Genomic DNA, 16,203 nt, shown 5'->3' on the forward strand with positions numbered 1-16,203 from the left:
AAGGCTCTGAATCCCAAGGAACTACATAGTTCCTCCCCCCAGCCCTCTTTCCTTTAGAAAACCTGCAGTAGTTTTAAAAGTTTCTTAGGGAAATGCAATTAGTAATAAGATTTAATAAAAGCAAAACAACTGAATGTGAGAAGAGTTGCTATTCTTTTGTTCTTTCTATGTAATGTAAAATAATAGTGAGAAAGTGATTGCATTACAACTAAATGAATTAAACAAAGCTCCAAAACATAAATTAGAATTTAACTGTGCCATTAAAAACTAATTTAATTTTCAAGCTATCATTACTAGATAATAAAGACCTACTGCAAAATGCACAACAATCTCTTGTGAACACAAGGAAAAAAGCAAGCAATAAATCTCGTTGAGTAGATAAGTTTCTGTTACATTAGTAAAGGAAAAAAGTGCTGAATGGATGTTTTAGTACATAATGAGAATGAGGCAGTAATGGAACAGTTGGGCAGCTTAATTTTAGCCATAAATGGGTTTATAGCTAAGGGAAGACTGTAGGGAATATTAGAAAATTTATGCAGTATTGATTTTCTTGGTATGGAACTTTTTTTGAATCAAAAGAGGTTATGAATTCATAATAACATTAAATTAACATACACTGGGTATTACCCTTAATTTAAGAAAAAAACAGTGAGTTGAATACTCCAAACAACTTAGGTGGAAATCTCTGTCATGAGAATACAGAGCATGAGTTTGCCTCAAAAGATGCTCGTTTTCCTCAGACAAAGCTAACCTTCAGGCTGATTGATACTTTTCTGTGTTGCTAGAGTTTCATCTAGTTTTGATTCTGTGTACTAGCTGGGATAGAGCCTGCTTCCAGGTTTGCAGATGTGAGCAGGCATTTGCTCTTTCTGCCGTTTCTCTTTGCTTTTTGTTTGCTGTGTAAACTTACACTATTGCATCTTTCAGTACATGTCAGAAAACATCATACTCTCCCTATTTCTTGATGCGTGTAATATAGTTGCTGTAGGCAGTATCCGCCTTGGTGGTGCCACCCAGTGCAGGTTTTTTGGCACGGTACCATCAGCAGACACTCCAAAAGCCAAGTCCTGCAGGAACTTCCAAAAACCGAGTTTGTTTCCATGCTTTCATTCGGTGGCAGTGCCAGCAGATGGCAGTCCAGTACTTTGCTTCTAGTCTACTAGCGGTCAGGTTACAAAATTATGGGTTTAATTTTAATGCAATTAATATTGTTGCTGGAAGAAGTGCTTTTAGCAAGATTATTCCGTGGTTTTGTTTTCTTTTCTCCTCTTTTGACCAAGGCTTGTCTTGACCCTCTGCTTCTCTTTTGTGTGATACCAGCCTCCAAAGCATGGTTGTGTGACACTGGGAGTAGGTGTATGGAAGTTGCTGTGTAGTCTGTCCCCGTGGCATTGACAGGGCTTTATAATTTATAAGCTTCATATTTTAAGACTCATCCTGTCTCAGTAATTTTAATCACCCTACCTGCAGTTCTCCCTGTGGTATCCTGAGGTCAGACACGCTTCGCCTCAGTGGCTGCATTGTGTTGATGTATGAAGCTAAAACAGCTGCCACACCGGATCTCAGAGGCATAAGGAATGTAATTTGTAATTTGGGCCCAGCTCTTGTAAACACTTAAGCACATAGTCAACTTTAGGCATGCTAGTTGTTTCCTTAACAGTTGGAGTTGGTCGTGGATTTGGCTATCTATAAAGTTACCAAGACATGGGGGCAGTGCTTGTAATCAACATGTAGAAGTGGTACTTTAATCACTTTGGCTACAAAGAACTGTATTAATGGCAGTTGATATCTTACTGAAAAATTCCTTTTCTGACATTTAGCCACCAGATTGAGAGTCCTCCAAGAGGAAGACAATTCTCATCTCTTAAGCTATCGTTGTTCATTTTATTTCTTATTGGTGTATTCCCAAAAATGCTTCTTGTGATACTTCTTTTGGTGCATACATAATACTCATGGTAAGAGCATATTCCAATGAAACAGTACTGGCCATGTCTTTTTAGGGATGTGATTTTTTTTTTTGACATGAGAGTGTGTTTGAGGGCTCAGGATATTCTACAAGTTATGGCTGAGTGGAATAATTATTTAATATCTCCTGGGCTGTCATTTTCACCAGCTTTTCCTAGTGCAGACTTGTGCAGAACAGCAGAAGGAAATGTGCTAGAGCATTGGCAGAGTTTTCCAGGAGCTTGAAATGATGGCATTTGGGGGAAAAAAAACCATAATATCTTAAACCTTTTTCTAATAGCACTTCCCATACTGTCTAGGCAGGACTTTACACTGGTGATGTGTGCTAATGACATACTGAGTGTAGTTTTATTTACACAGATGTGCTACTCCTGGAATGAGATGGTCATCACCAGTGAATAGATTTATCTGATGAACTGATACAATCTGATCCCAAGGCTGAGGTTTTACTCTTTCTGTGGCTTTCCCTCTTTTCAAGCTGCTTAGATAGCGAATCCTTAGCATTAAACTACCACCACTGTGTTTTCTAAAAGTGAAAAAAAACCCCAACACCCTAAACATAGGCTAAGAAAGAGAGATTGATAGGTTATAATATCTCCATGGGAAGATGATTAAAGAGTAGGCTTAATACTAGTAAAGTACTGTTATAAAAAGTTGGAGCGGGTGAGACTATGTATAAATGTAATATGCTGTACTGTTCCTTCACTCTTGCTGTCATACCAGTCTTACCTTAAAAAGTACTGCCTCTGCATTAAATGATATCTGATCTTGTAATTAGTGGTGTGGAAACCAACTGGACTTTAGAGTGCATGATTTGTCTCAGAGTTAATGTGTGGTGCAACACATTTTCACCAGTAGGTTGCCCTTGCAGGTATGATTCCAGTGAAGGAAATGGGAGTGCTTGTGTGACAGGAAGTGCTACTGTAGAACTGGTCATTAGATTGTTCTAGTGTTTCAGGACTGGGTAGCTTATATAATGCACAGCTATAACAGAAAGAGTGATTAAAAAATAGGTAATCACCCATAATGCTAATGGTTTGTTGGCACAGAAAAAAAAAGTCAATTAAAATTCTTATGAATTATTTATACATCCCCCCCTATCCTCATAATTTCATTCTAAACTGAGTGTTGGCTTTAGGTCAGAGTTTTATGTGGAGATCTGTAACCCTTCTGAGCTGCATGTGCACTTACTGGCTACAGGCACATTTGCAAATGTACTGGAGTTCTCTCTTTTAGCTGCCAGTCTATTAAATAAAGATCAGGTTTCCTCCTTGAAGCCCTGCTATGTTGCCTCCTACAGGAACTTAAACAGTTCCAAAAGCTGTCTCAGCTCAAGGATTCTCTATCAGATTGGAGGAAATGACCAGCTGTCAAATTAACAGCCAGGAGGGTTGCTTTTATTTTACTTTGATTTCAGGCAATTAGTATTCAGCCTCCAGCAGTAGCATAATTATCCACAAAATATTAAAAATCTTGCAATACTCTGTGTGTGTATAATGCCTACCTTCACCCCTTGTGGCTGTGTGAAACAAATGAGAGATGTAATCATCTGAGTAATTCTGAAGCACAGTTATTTCACAAATGTGTGAAACTTCTGCACATCCCCTGAAGCATCTGCCTTGGTGTCACACTTGGCCTCTTTAACATGAGGAAGTAATACATGTTGCCTTTCCTGACGCTGTTGTGATAGAGTCAATAAGAGGACAGGTAAAAGGAGCATAAGGGATGGTCATTAATTTCCTGTCACAGTGGAAATCATGGAATTGGATTGGATGGTGGTTTTTCTCCTGTTGGCTCTCTGTTGCTGTGCTTTGTTTTTTGCATGTCAAAACAAGTATCTATAATCTGAAAGTGGCTAAATGATCTTTTTCTTGTTAGCCACTAGAAGATAGCTCCTGTGAGAAGTGGGCCACCACTGAAACTGAGTCTGTATTTCCTTTCAAAATTTTTTCTGTCTGTGTTGTTGCATCTGCAACTGGTGACAGAACGAGAGGACACAGTCTCAAGATGCACCAGGGGAGGTTTAGGCTGGATGTTAGGAAGAACCTCTTCACAGAAGATTGGCCATTGGAATGGGCTGCCCAGGGAGGTGGTGGAGTCACCATCACTGGAGGTGTTTAAAAAGAGACTGGATGAAGCACTCAGCACCATGGTTTAGTTCATTAGATGGTGTTGGGTGATAGGATGGACTTGATGATCTCGAAGGTCTTTTCCAACATGGTTCATTCTGTATTCTGTCTTAGTATTGATTTAGAACCAGCAATTCAGATTTGAAAAATGCTGTTGCAAAGATTTTGGTTTTCCTGTGCTATTAGTAACATTGCTGGCCAACTAGCGCTGGTTGAATCAGTCAGGTACACTGATGATCTTGCAAGAGCCCCATGGACTGTAGGATCAGCTTGACTAGGAGATGCTGAAGGACAAAACGCTATTTCCCATAAGGACTGCGGAGCAGACCTAAGCCTTCATTAGCTCTTTCTTGCTCAAATATTTGTCTATTTGGAACATTACTGGAGTTTTTTATTTGTTATTAGTAATCTATTATTTATTAAAAGTAAATTTCATCTCATTGTTGAACTTTCAGGATCTGCTGTTGTATGCTGCTTCTTTCTGTGGTGGGGTAGGTATGAGAGAGGAAAAATGTTCAGGTACTTATTTACATTTTGTGGATACTCTGCTGTAGCTGCTTGTGTGGAGAGCCTATATGCTGGCCATAGAAATGTTTGCTTCTGTGCTCTTAGGAGCTCTTGGGAGGTGTTTTTGCCTTTTTAGCATTTTGAATTGAATGGACAACAGAAAGGATGGGGAAGCGAACTTAACATTTCTTTTTTGGTGTCTCTTGAAGTGCCTGCTGCAATATAGTGGCATGGAAGTGACTTTTTCTCTTGAAGTGTGTTCAGGTAGAGACAAAATACTTGAGCTCATTTCCGTCCCAAGAAATACTCAGTTGTGTGCATAGTGGAAGTGTTCCCAAACAAGAGGCCAGCAGAAATTTGTCGGAGAGTACTGGACAATAGGGCATATAGGATGGCTTCCTGCAGAGTGCAGGTGGAGGACTTAAAACTTCCTTCTCTGTCAAGCCTGAAGTGAGATCCAGATTTAAATTGCACAGTGCAGGTAAGTTTCCTGCCTTTGAGGATATTATGAAAGAAAGGCACTTCCCAGGTCTCGCTTTTTCCTTGCCTCTGACATTTTCCTATCTCCATTTCTTAACCTTCCCTACTATGTCTTTGGAACACTTTTTCATTCAAAATCACAAAGGAAGGTTAAGAAAAATCGGTCTCATGGCAGGTAAAACTGTGCTACTGCTGAGTAAAATATTGAAGAATAATGCCTTCTTACTGTTACTGTCACAGTACAGAAGGTTTGGGGTTGAAGTGATGTTACCATTGCTTGGGAGCTCTCAGTAGTACAAAAGTTACTGGGATAATCCTGACAGCTGTGGGATTTTGTGTTCTTTAGTAAATCCTGTCTCAGATGTCAGGGTTTGGCTTTCATTTTTCCTTTTTTCCTCTTAACAGTATGTTTACAGGTTTCACAACAATATCTTGGGATTCATGTTTCCATAATGCTGGTAAGAGTGATGTGGTTAATCTTCCTCACTGCTTTACAAATGTATACCCTGTTGCTAAGACTTCCTAAAAAAGTATTTTGTATTAGCTTATATAGTTCTCCTTGTCATCTTCACACCCTGCTTTCCCCAGTGCTGTTTAATTTTATTAATTGAGCAATACATGTATTATAAATGGTGCTTTCATACTGCCTAACCTAGCCCAGTATTAGAATAATCTAATAATCTTCTTCAATATCTAAGTGCTTAAACCTTGTTTCTTGTCTTTTCTTTTTTTTTTTTTTTTTTTGATCAGAGGAAGTAAATTGGCCAAAAGTTGCAGAATTTCATGTGTTGTTCTTCTTCCTCTCTTCTGGCTACTGCCTTTTACCATACAGCAGGAGAGCTGGCAGAAAGGGTGCTTTTTTAGAAAACCCTGAGTTTATAACATACCATTTTCTGCATTGGAATATTAAAATGCAAACCTTTTCAGCGGTCACCTCTCTGTCCGTGGAAGATAGAGTTCCCTTTTCTTATTATTTTGTCTGTAGATTCATTATCTTAGCTTTTTCCAAATTGAATTGCATAAGCCACTTATCTGCCCATGATTCTAAGCGTAGCCAAGTCCCCGTGAATTTTATTGCTTCCCTATTGTGTATTTGTTGATTCACCCATTTCCTATCATCAGCACATTTCATCACTTTACTGCATTTTCTTCCTTTCAAGTTTATAAAGTAAACAAAATCAATACTCATGTTAGGGTACTCCACAAGTCAGCTCCTACCTTTTGGAACTGCTTCTAGTCAAAAGCACCTTCTGGCTCTAGCGTGCTAGCTAGTTTTCAGCCACTCAAACAGCTCATGTTCTGTATCTCACATGCTACAGTGAATATGCAACTATTTGCAAAGCATCTTAACAGCATTCTTCATTAGAAGCCAAACACTGTTTCCAGTCAGGTCTGAAACAGGCTGACCAAAACGTTGTGTAAGCTCTTTAAAAAGCAAACAAATTCAGGGAGATTATCCCCAGAGGTTACTTAGAAGAACAGAAGAGCTCTGAAGCACTCGTATCTGCTGCTGCTTTGCTTATTCTTGTCTCTGTGTTATGAGGCTCTTCTGTATATCATATGACAGGATAGGTTTTTAGCTGGTGAAAACTGGTGAAGTTTGACTAATCTCAATGGTGTTATGGTGATTTATACTTCATTAGCACCTGGCCGTGTAATGATGAATTGCATTAGTTCCCTGCCATGATGATGTTTGCTGTCCCTGAATATGATTTTGTGACATCAATGGCAAACTATCATGGCTACATGCACACAGGATCAAACTCAAGAGTACATACCAAGGAGGCAAGTCCCTGACATCTGTGCAAGAAGGGCAATTGTTAACCCTAAATGAGGAACAGTCTGTTGTAACTCCTTTGCTTTGATCACTGAGGAGTCTATGCAAACAACATCAAAGTGCTCCAAACCAGACCCAGCCTATTCTCCACCATATTTACAATCACTGTGAAAATAAAGATGTCTTTACACAGCCATAAAATAGAACATGGCAGCACTGCCAGCTATGTCATACTTCACATGGTGTTTAATGAGAAGCCTACACATGAACCTCCATCTGGAATGAAATTTGTTAGTCAATGATCCTATAAGGAAAGAGCTTGTGAAAGATGGAGGAGATCTTCGTGTGCGTGTGTGTTTGTTTGCGAAAATGCACAAAACCAGCTACCACGAATAAATATGTTCTCAGGCATTTAATTCTGACCATGACCCTGACAGGACAGTTACCTGTAGACTGGGTACTTGGTCTGATTTTACCAGTCTTTTATTTTTCTTTTTAGGATATAATAGTCAGGGACTGTCTACCCATAGATAAACAGAGCTTCAATAAACAACACAAAGTCTGAAAGTGAGGGGAGGAAAGCATCAAGACATGAAGTAAATCGATTACAGTCGCACTAGATGTAAGTGGCTTTAAAGGAGTTTTATTTATATCCCTTGAAAAATAATACATTTTAAGTGAGCCCTCAGAAAAAGCTGAGAGATTCATATCTTCATGAAGCCTGTCCTATTATATCCAGTGGCATGTACAAATCAAACAGAATTTCTTCAGTGCCCTTTGACTTCACAATAAATTCCACACACAAAAGAGAGGCTGTCCTTTCATTTCCACCATATGAATGTTATCTTCCCTTCTATTTCTAGTTCATGTACTTGCGTCTGTTGGGAGTAATGCCTGAAACGACTTGTGGTGTAAAATAGAGTGGACAAAGGGCTGGTTTGCATGTTTCAGGCATTATGGGATGAATTTACTTGGCTTTAAAAAAAGACACAAACAAAGTGGAGAAGGTGGTCTATACTTGTGCTTCACCAGAAGCAGTACTGTGCCTCCAACTGTCTGGATTTTGACATTTACTTGATTGAGTTTTAATGCTTTGTTTTTATAAAGTGAAATATTTGTCATTTCAGGACTGTCTTCAAGGTCTCTGGACAAGCTATGAAGCAGAGTAAGAGAAAAGAGCCCAGTCCAGCCATGTTTAAATGTTTGCTCCTACACAATAACTATTCTTATGCCTACTGTTCTCTCCCTGAATTGCACAGCTTAATTGTGTTTGTCAGCAAAAAGGACAAATTGGGTTGTAAATGTGCATTGGGATTCTTCCTCCTGACAAGTCTGTTGGCTGTAATGAATGGAAGCAATGCCTCCTGCATTTTGCAATACTTCTGTACTAGAAGATCTAGCCAGTCATCCACTTCATTCTTCTGTATTCTGTGTTTCCTAATACTCCAGTGAAGTGGTGGATTCTCTCTCCTCCTAAACCCATCACTTGAAATTACTGTGTTCTTCCATCCAGGAATCATCAGTGTTACCATAAATAGAAATGAGAGGGCAGCCAGTCAGCTCACTGAGACTAGCTCTTGGCTTAGTGAACCTTATGGTTTGCATAATAGGTTCTGTAGGCTTGATTCTCTCCATTGCTTTCACCTTGAGTAGCCATTCTTGCCCATATAAAGTGAGTGTTCAGAATGGTCTTATTCAGGATCCAGTCAGGATAAAAGTCAAGGAGTACAGGGCAGTGTAGAATCAAATGTTTCTGATTCCGGTGTATCTCAGTGAAAAGACTGTTTTTCCTGGGTATAATTTCCATGATAAGTCTGTTCTGAGGTGCTGTTCCTAGTCAGGAATGAAGAGTATAAACAATATTCAGATACTGCTCTTCATTACTGTATAATGCAGCATGTTTACATTTTAACTAGGGGATAACTATAGTAAAACCACCATCTTCTTGTTCTGGGAAGTATTAATTCACCACTGCTGCCATAGTAGGCAGATACCAGGCATGATCACAGCACCTTGCTGGGTAGCTGAACAAGATAGCAACAAATGATAAATTTAGTTATTTTATTGATCTCAGGATATCTCAGCTCAACAGGATTTCACAAAGGAAGCCAACAGAAATTGCACTCTACTATGAAAGACATCCTAGCATTATTTTAATGTTGCAGCTAGGCTCATACTAGCAACCCTTAGTCCTCAAATGGGTTTTGTTTTTGAAAATTTCAGGGAGTCAGTAGACAGAGGGACCTGCAAGGTCCTTTTAGCTGCTGCAAGTCCCACATTACTCTTTAATTAGTGGGTAAATAGCAGTGATGGAGACCAAGAGGACCACAGTTCACAGTGAGTGCTTTTGTGACAGCAGTAGTGAACCCTCCCTTTTGAGGTACATTAGTGATGCAGTTTAATTTATGTCTTAAAGTACAGTCAGCAAGTAACAAATTTCTTTTGTTCCAATGTAGCCATGTGTGGGCTGTCTTGAGAACATAACTGGATTAGGTGCTGGTGATGAGGAACACCTCTCCGGTTTTCAGAGCAGCTGACCCATCACGTACACCAAATGGAGTTCAGTCGCTCTTTGGCCAGAAGCAGAGTAAATTAAATTGGTCAGATTGAAGTAGGCTGTTGCTGGTAATGCATCTCATGGCTGCCTCCTACTCTCTGTTTGACTTAGTCTCTGTGAGGCTGCCACATATAAAACACTCAGAAAAGACAATTTTATATATCTGAAAGAGAAAAAAAAAATCATATCCTGAAATAGCACATTCTTCCTTTCTAACTGACAAGCAATATCACAAAGGCAGCTGCTGGGAGCATAGCATGTCTGTCAAAATGTAAATTGTTTGTGACTGAAGCACCCTTCTGCAAAGATACAGCACCTACATCTTCAAAGGAGCTTCTTTGAAACAAAACTGTACGGATATCATACCTCATTGTAGAAGAACCTACAAGTGAGCCTTTAAAGCTAGCTGCCATGATTTTTTAACATTTATAGTAAATTAAAGTTCAGGATATGTTATTTTTAGTGCAAATTGCTACAAAGTTGGTAAAACAAAATAAATTATAGATGCAGTCAACCTGAAAGGAGTCCCTACTTTCCCCCAAACCAGCATCAGACTGGAAATGTTTTGTCTAACACCCTGATCCTCCCTTTCAGGAGACTGGCTAGTGGAGATTCTCTCTAGATGGCAGTGGAGCTCTTTCAATAACAAATCTGCTTCCTTCCCCCACCCTTTTTCCATTTCTTCTGGAGACTCATTTCCAGCCGTACTGCACTATGATTTAACAGGGCTTTGATGCTGTGAGATGTTGGCGGGCACAAATCAGACTTTTTTTTTCTAAAAGGATAATATACTGCTTTTTCAAAGTCAATTAACACTTAGGGCAAATGAAATGGGGAGAGCTAAAGGTCAATTACTAAAGTATGGCCACAGAAACCTTTCTGGTTTACACGGCATTCATCCAGGGATTGCAGATCACTGGGAAAAGAAATGAAATAGTAATTAGCTCATTTCATTTCTTGATGGTTACCAATAAGATGGTTTAATACAACTTATCTGTTTTATTTTCAATCAAGTGTGACTGGTGCTAATAATCATTCTGACCAGCCTGAGACTGCTGCTTCAAGATATTGTACTGTCATCACCGTAGCTGAGAGATTGTGGTGGCAATTTATGCATCAGGCAAATGTTAGCACAGAGAATAGCATTAAAACTTTGGGTTAGGAATGCACTTAAGCCTTATGTATAAAAGAAATATTGTAGCTGGACAGTCCAGCCAATAAAGAAACAAGACCATGAAAGAGATAAAGCACGAGTGCCATTTTTACTACCATTTGTCATCCTATTTAAAACAAATAGGCAAGTTAAAACTTGGCCTGTGGAGATACAAAGTGTTCACCAGCTGCTGACTTTTCGCATCATGACCATGATGCTGTTTTACAGGTGAACTGTTGTGGATATAAAGATTTAATCAGAGCTCCAGTTCTACTTAGACTTACTTGCCTTCATGTTATTTGTGTGTAAAGCACAAGCAATGTCCAAATCTGTTTGTGTACCCTGTTTGGAAAAGGGACATTCATGTCAGGAGTGTAGAGCTTAAAGGAACCTTTAACAGATATAATAATAGTTCAAATTATAGGACCTTTCATAACAAAATAAGGTATCAGATGACCTTCTTGCCAGCCTAATGGTGGTGGAGTCACCATCACTGGAAGTGTTTAAGAGGGGACTGGATGAGGCACTTGGTGCCATGGTTTAGTTGATTAGATAGTGTTGGGTGATAAGTTGGACTTGATGATCTCGAAGGTCTTTTCCAACCTGGTTAATTCTATTCTAGTCTAAATGGTCAGACTTGGCTTGAATATGTGCCCTTTTTGTGTTGACCTGCTTTCCAGGCAAGACTCACACTTAAGATTGCAGTCACAGTTCATTGCTATCTGTTTTAAAATAACTCTGCTGAGTTTAATAACCTTTTCCTTTTTGAATAAGGAGTTTCTGTTTGCAGTCACATGAAAAGAAAAAAAGGCCAGTGCTACAGGCAGCAGGAGATTATTTCATGCCTACCTACTCAAAGAGGGTTTTACAAGAGCACAAGGGCCAGGCAAAGCACATAATGAGCAAACTCATGTGAGGTAAATTATTATTTGGGATTCTGAATGGGCCCTTAATGTGTGTGGGAAACTACACGGCCAACTAGTTGTGTGTGGCACTTGCAGGTAAATAGTGACTTACCTGATAGCTGTCAACCCTGCCTCACTTCACTGTCTGAGATAGCAGGGAAAGGAAGGAAAAAAGTGCTGGACCTAGAAGTCATGCTCCCCTTGTTTGCTGCTGTGTCAGAGACACAGACCTTTTTCTAGCTATGAGTGTGTATGTGTTGTGCACTAATTGTCTGCCCCCACCTATGAGAAGCCAGCAATCCTTGTCCTTTTGGTTTGAAAAGCACAGCAGCCCAGCTCTTGAGTACCAGGCACAGAGGCACAGAGCCTAATTTATTTCCTTGAGTTTACAAAGTGACTGAGCATCAAATGTAGAGCTGCTGTGCCTCAGCTACACACTGTATCCTACTTTAAAGATACATTCGCAGATTGCACTGGGTTAGAAGGGACCCTCAAAGGTCATCTTGTCAACCCCCCCTGCAGTGAGCAGGGACATCTCTAAGTAGACCAGGGTGTCCAGGTCCACACCTAGTCTGATCCTGAATGTCTCTAGGGACAGGGCCTCAACCAAATCCCTGGGCAACCTGTTCCAGTATTTTACCACTCTGATTGTAAAGAACTTCTTCCTGACGTCCAACCTGTATCTATCCTGTCCAGTTTCAAACCATTGCCCTTCATCCTATTGCTAAACAGTCCCTCCCCAGCCTTCCCCTTCAGATATTGAAACGTAGCTATAAAGTCCCTGTAGAGCCTTTTCCAGGCTGAATGGCACCAATTCTTCCAACCTGTCTTCATAGAAGAGCTGTTCCAGCCCTCTGATCATCTTTGTGGCCCTCTTCTGGTCCCTGTCTAGCAGGTCCATGTCTGTCTTGTGTTGGAAGCCCCAGAGATATGATTTGCCTGCAGGTGCTCATTGCTGGCTCATGTCCAGCCTTTCATCCACCAGTAACCCCAAGTTTTCTGCAGGGCTGCTCTCAATTTCATCGTTCCCCATCCTATGTTGGTGTTGAGGGTTGCTGCAACCTAGCTACAGGACCTATGTTATGCCAGTGGCTGTATTGTGGTGACACCTGAGCTAACTAGAGAGTTCAGAGGCTGCAGGTACATTTGCATTGCACAATTCAGTCCAAAGTGAGATGTTTCTTTTGGAAACATGGCAGCTGGTGGGTGCAGTGTTCTCCCTGGGTAGATTCACGCTGATGAAGAATGGAGAGGTAGCTATTCTATGTTTCTGGGGAGCTGTAGCTTGTAGGGCTCTTTCAGTGCTATGTTTTCAGTTGCAAAACACTTGACCAATTTTCTGGGCAGGTTTTATAGCATATGCTAAGCTATGTAGTGGTTGGGGTCATGCCTAGCTTACATCCCACTGTGATGTTCACATTTCTCTTGAAATATCCACTGATTTAGTAAAAAAAGAAAGTGTTGAGGCAGAAAACAAGGGTTCAGGATATTTGTCTGGAGCGCTCAGCATCCAGAAAAACAGAACACGTCCACTGAACATGCTCACATCAGTTGTACTCTGCCTACAGCTGATGTGCACATGCATCATAACTCGATGTAGGGGCCACATGTGATGAAGGATACACATGCAGCTTTGTGTCCAGGAAAAATGCCAGCTCCATATAGGTTGCCTGTGATTTGTTACCCTTGTGACCCTACAGTAATTCGGGGGGAGCCATCCTCCAGTTGCAAACCATTTCACCACAGTGTCTGTTCTGTTAGCCATGTATTGGGGAGCAAGAAATTCCAGCAGACTGAGTCTGTAGATATGCATGCAAGGAGATAGATTTTCTCACAAATGTAGACTGGCTCCCCTCCTTTTTTTTTGGACTTATTTTATTCTGTTTTGAGTAAGACAAAATCCATACTATGCTATTACACAGAACGGAAATTTGGATGCAACTTTTGTCTTCATAGCTTTGAATTGGTAAGCTTGTGAGAACAGCTGCTCTTTATTTCAGCAAAATCAGGAAATGCAGAGATGAGCAACAACAAAAAAACCCAAACAAAACCAACAAACCCTGGGTGATCAAACCCAGTCCCTTAAGCTTTGTTTGTGTCTTTGCATCTGAGCCAGCATCCCTTGAAATCAATGATACCTCCTCTTCTTTGTTGTTGATGGAAACAGCTCCAGGCAAAATTGGCAAGGTATGTTAGGTCACACTTTCCCAGTGTTATGTTTTAGGGAACCCACTCTCTTACCAGCATATATCATGTGCACTTCATTGTTTTACATGGAGCAGGCAAGTGAGAAATAGGCGTACTGCAAGCTTTTAAAGTATCTGGTTTTATCATATGGATTTAGCAAACAGTTAAAAAATATATTTTCAATACTTCATCTAAAGCTCACAAGGCAAAAAAAGAGAAAAAGATTAGTTATAGTTCTCAGCAGTAGTAAGTTTCTTTTTAAAAACTGAAACCTTTCCTCATGAGCTGATGTCATGGTTCATTTCAGGCAGGCTACCAGAGCAGATGCATAAAAAGCAGGATGGCATGTGGCTGTTGCCATTTAAGACTCCTCCTGGTCCTACTTGTGAGCCACTCAGATCAGTCAGAACCTTTCAGAAAATATGCACTTTATTCTGAAATCCAAATGATCAGATAGCTGGAAAGGAGTGATTTATGAGAAAAGATTAAAGTCTCCCAAGAGTCAATCAGTAATGCATTTGCACTCTTCAGTGCTTTGATCGGTGTTGATAGTAGGCCCAGAGCTATGAACTTGTGTTTACTGCATATTTCTAGCATTTCAGTATTTCCAGTGGATTGTAAGGGCAGTACCACAAGGGACTTGAAAATAGCACAATTAGTATTTCATAGCTTTTGATTTGATAGGGTTTTGTGAGATTAACAAGGCTCACTAATTCATCTGCTCTTCTGGTTGTAAGTTATGCCTTTCATTTTCATTTAAGCTATGGCTTCTTGTCTTCCTTAGGATCTTCTTTCTTGTATCTCTGTCCATTTATAAATAGGATTGGGATCATTAGAAATAGGTTTCTGGGTTTTTTGTTAGACACTGGGCTAGTGTTAAAAGACCAACGGGAATTGGCATCTCCAACAGCCTTTCTTGTCTCTCTTTTATTTTGGAACTAGAATGAAACCTTACGGTATCAGAAATGTTATGGAAGCATGATATGTTATGGGCTGCACAGGCTTTATCAGGACTGGGGATATTTATAAGCATTCCCAGTCTTTATATTTCATGTAGAAAGACCCTGAAGGGTGGTTCTTCAGGAAGCTGTAGCTACAGGAGTCTGAGGACAGCTTTGACGGAGGAGGTTAAAGTCTTCATGAACTAAAGGTGGTAATCTCCTTTCCTGGAATATATCTACAAGAAAGAAATGAGTCTTAATGTTTAAACCTGTAATGGGTTGGGGCAGGTCCCCTCCCCACCACAGGCAGAAATAACGACTCAGACAAACGGATTGCAAAAGTGATGAAAGTTTAAATAGAAAGCAGTGAATGTTACAGAAAACCCAAAGCGCAGTGACAAAGAAAGATCCCATCCCCACCTGAGGGTGCATGCAAAACCCCCAGGGCTCCTTCTTCCCCCTCCCTCTGCTGGGCTAGTCTCAGCTGGCCAGGCCTGAGACTGCCCATCCCCCTGTGGCCTTGGGCCCAGTCAAGCCCATGGCCGGGAGATCTCTCCCCCAGTTACCAAGTCTCGGAGAGGGAAGGAAAGAGGAAGTGCCAGACTCCGCACTGGATCTTATAGTGGTGCAAAGAATTATGGTAGGAAATACACAATTTCCTGTGTCCATCCCTCTGGGCTGGACTTCTGGACACAGGAAGTGAATGCACCAGGGGGGCACCCAGCTCAAACTACAACATGCCACCCCTGTATTTCATACCATAATCCTTGCACCCAAACACATCATCAGATCAGAAAACTTCTGATGACATGTCCGGCAGAGTCCATATCTTCATCTGGGCGTCCACCCAAACAGTCTCTCATTCAGGCTCAAGCATCAGTCCATTCCAGTTGTTCTTCCTCATGTGATGGAACCTCCCAGCGACGCAGTCCTTCTCCTGCAGTGTGAATTCCTTGTGGACTCCTTGGGACATCCTGGTCACCTGGAAATACCTCACAACTTCTCAGCCAAGCCTTTACTCTCCTATTCAGCGGCAAATTCTCCACCCCTGGGGCAGGCCAGTCGGAACAATCTAGCTCCACGACTGCCTTTTTCAATCCATCCAGGGTGCCGCAGCCAACCGCTTTCACGCGGACCAAAGCTACACGGATGCATGCCAGAGGCACTCCGCACCCCCCGGCTGGGCGCTCGCGTACCGAGGCAGGACAGCATCCGGCTGCACAACCTCCACCCCCGGAAGAGGGAGGAGCTGCGCCACAGCCCGCTGAAGAAGCAGGGAGGCGGAGCCAGGTGCTCGGCGCCATTTTCGGAACACGTCCGAAAACACCAGGGAAAGATTTACAGCTGCCGCCGCCGCCTGAACGCAGCCCGGCTCGGGCGGTGCCGCCGCCGCCGCTTGAACGCGGCCCGGCCCGGCCCCCGCCGTCTCTGTCGCCGCGATGCAGAGTCCGAGTCCAGCAGTCGCTTGCCCGCTCGCCGCGGGTGTCCGCTCCCCGCAGCGGCCGCGGGCCGACCACGCTCTGCTTGCCGCTGCCCCTCCTCCGCTCCCCGCCGCTCCGCAGAGAACGAGGAGAAGGCAGGTCTCGCCTTCTTAGGCTACTC

The sequence above is a fragment of the Dryobates pubescens genome, chromosome 24, assembly GCF_014839835.1.
Source record: "Dryobates pubescens isolate bDryPub1 chromosome 24, bDryPub1.pri, whole genome shotgun sequence".
NCBI lineage: Eukaryota > Metazoa > Chordata > Aves > Piciformes > Picidae > Dryobates > Dryobates pubescens.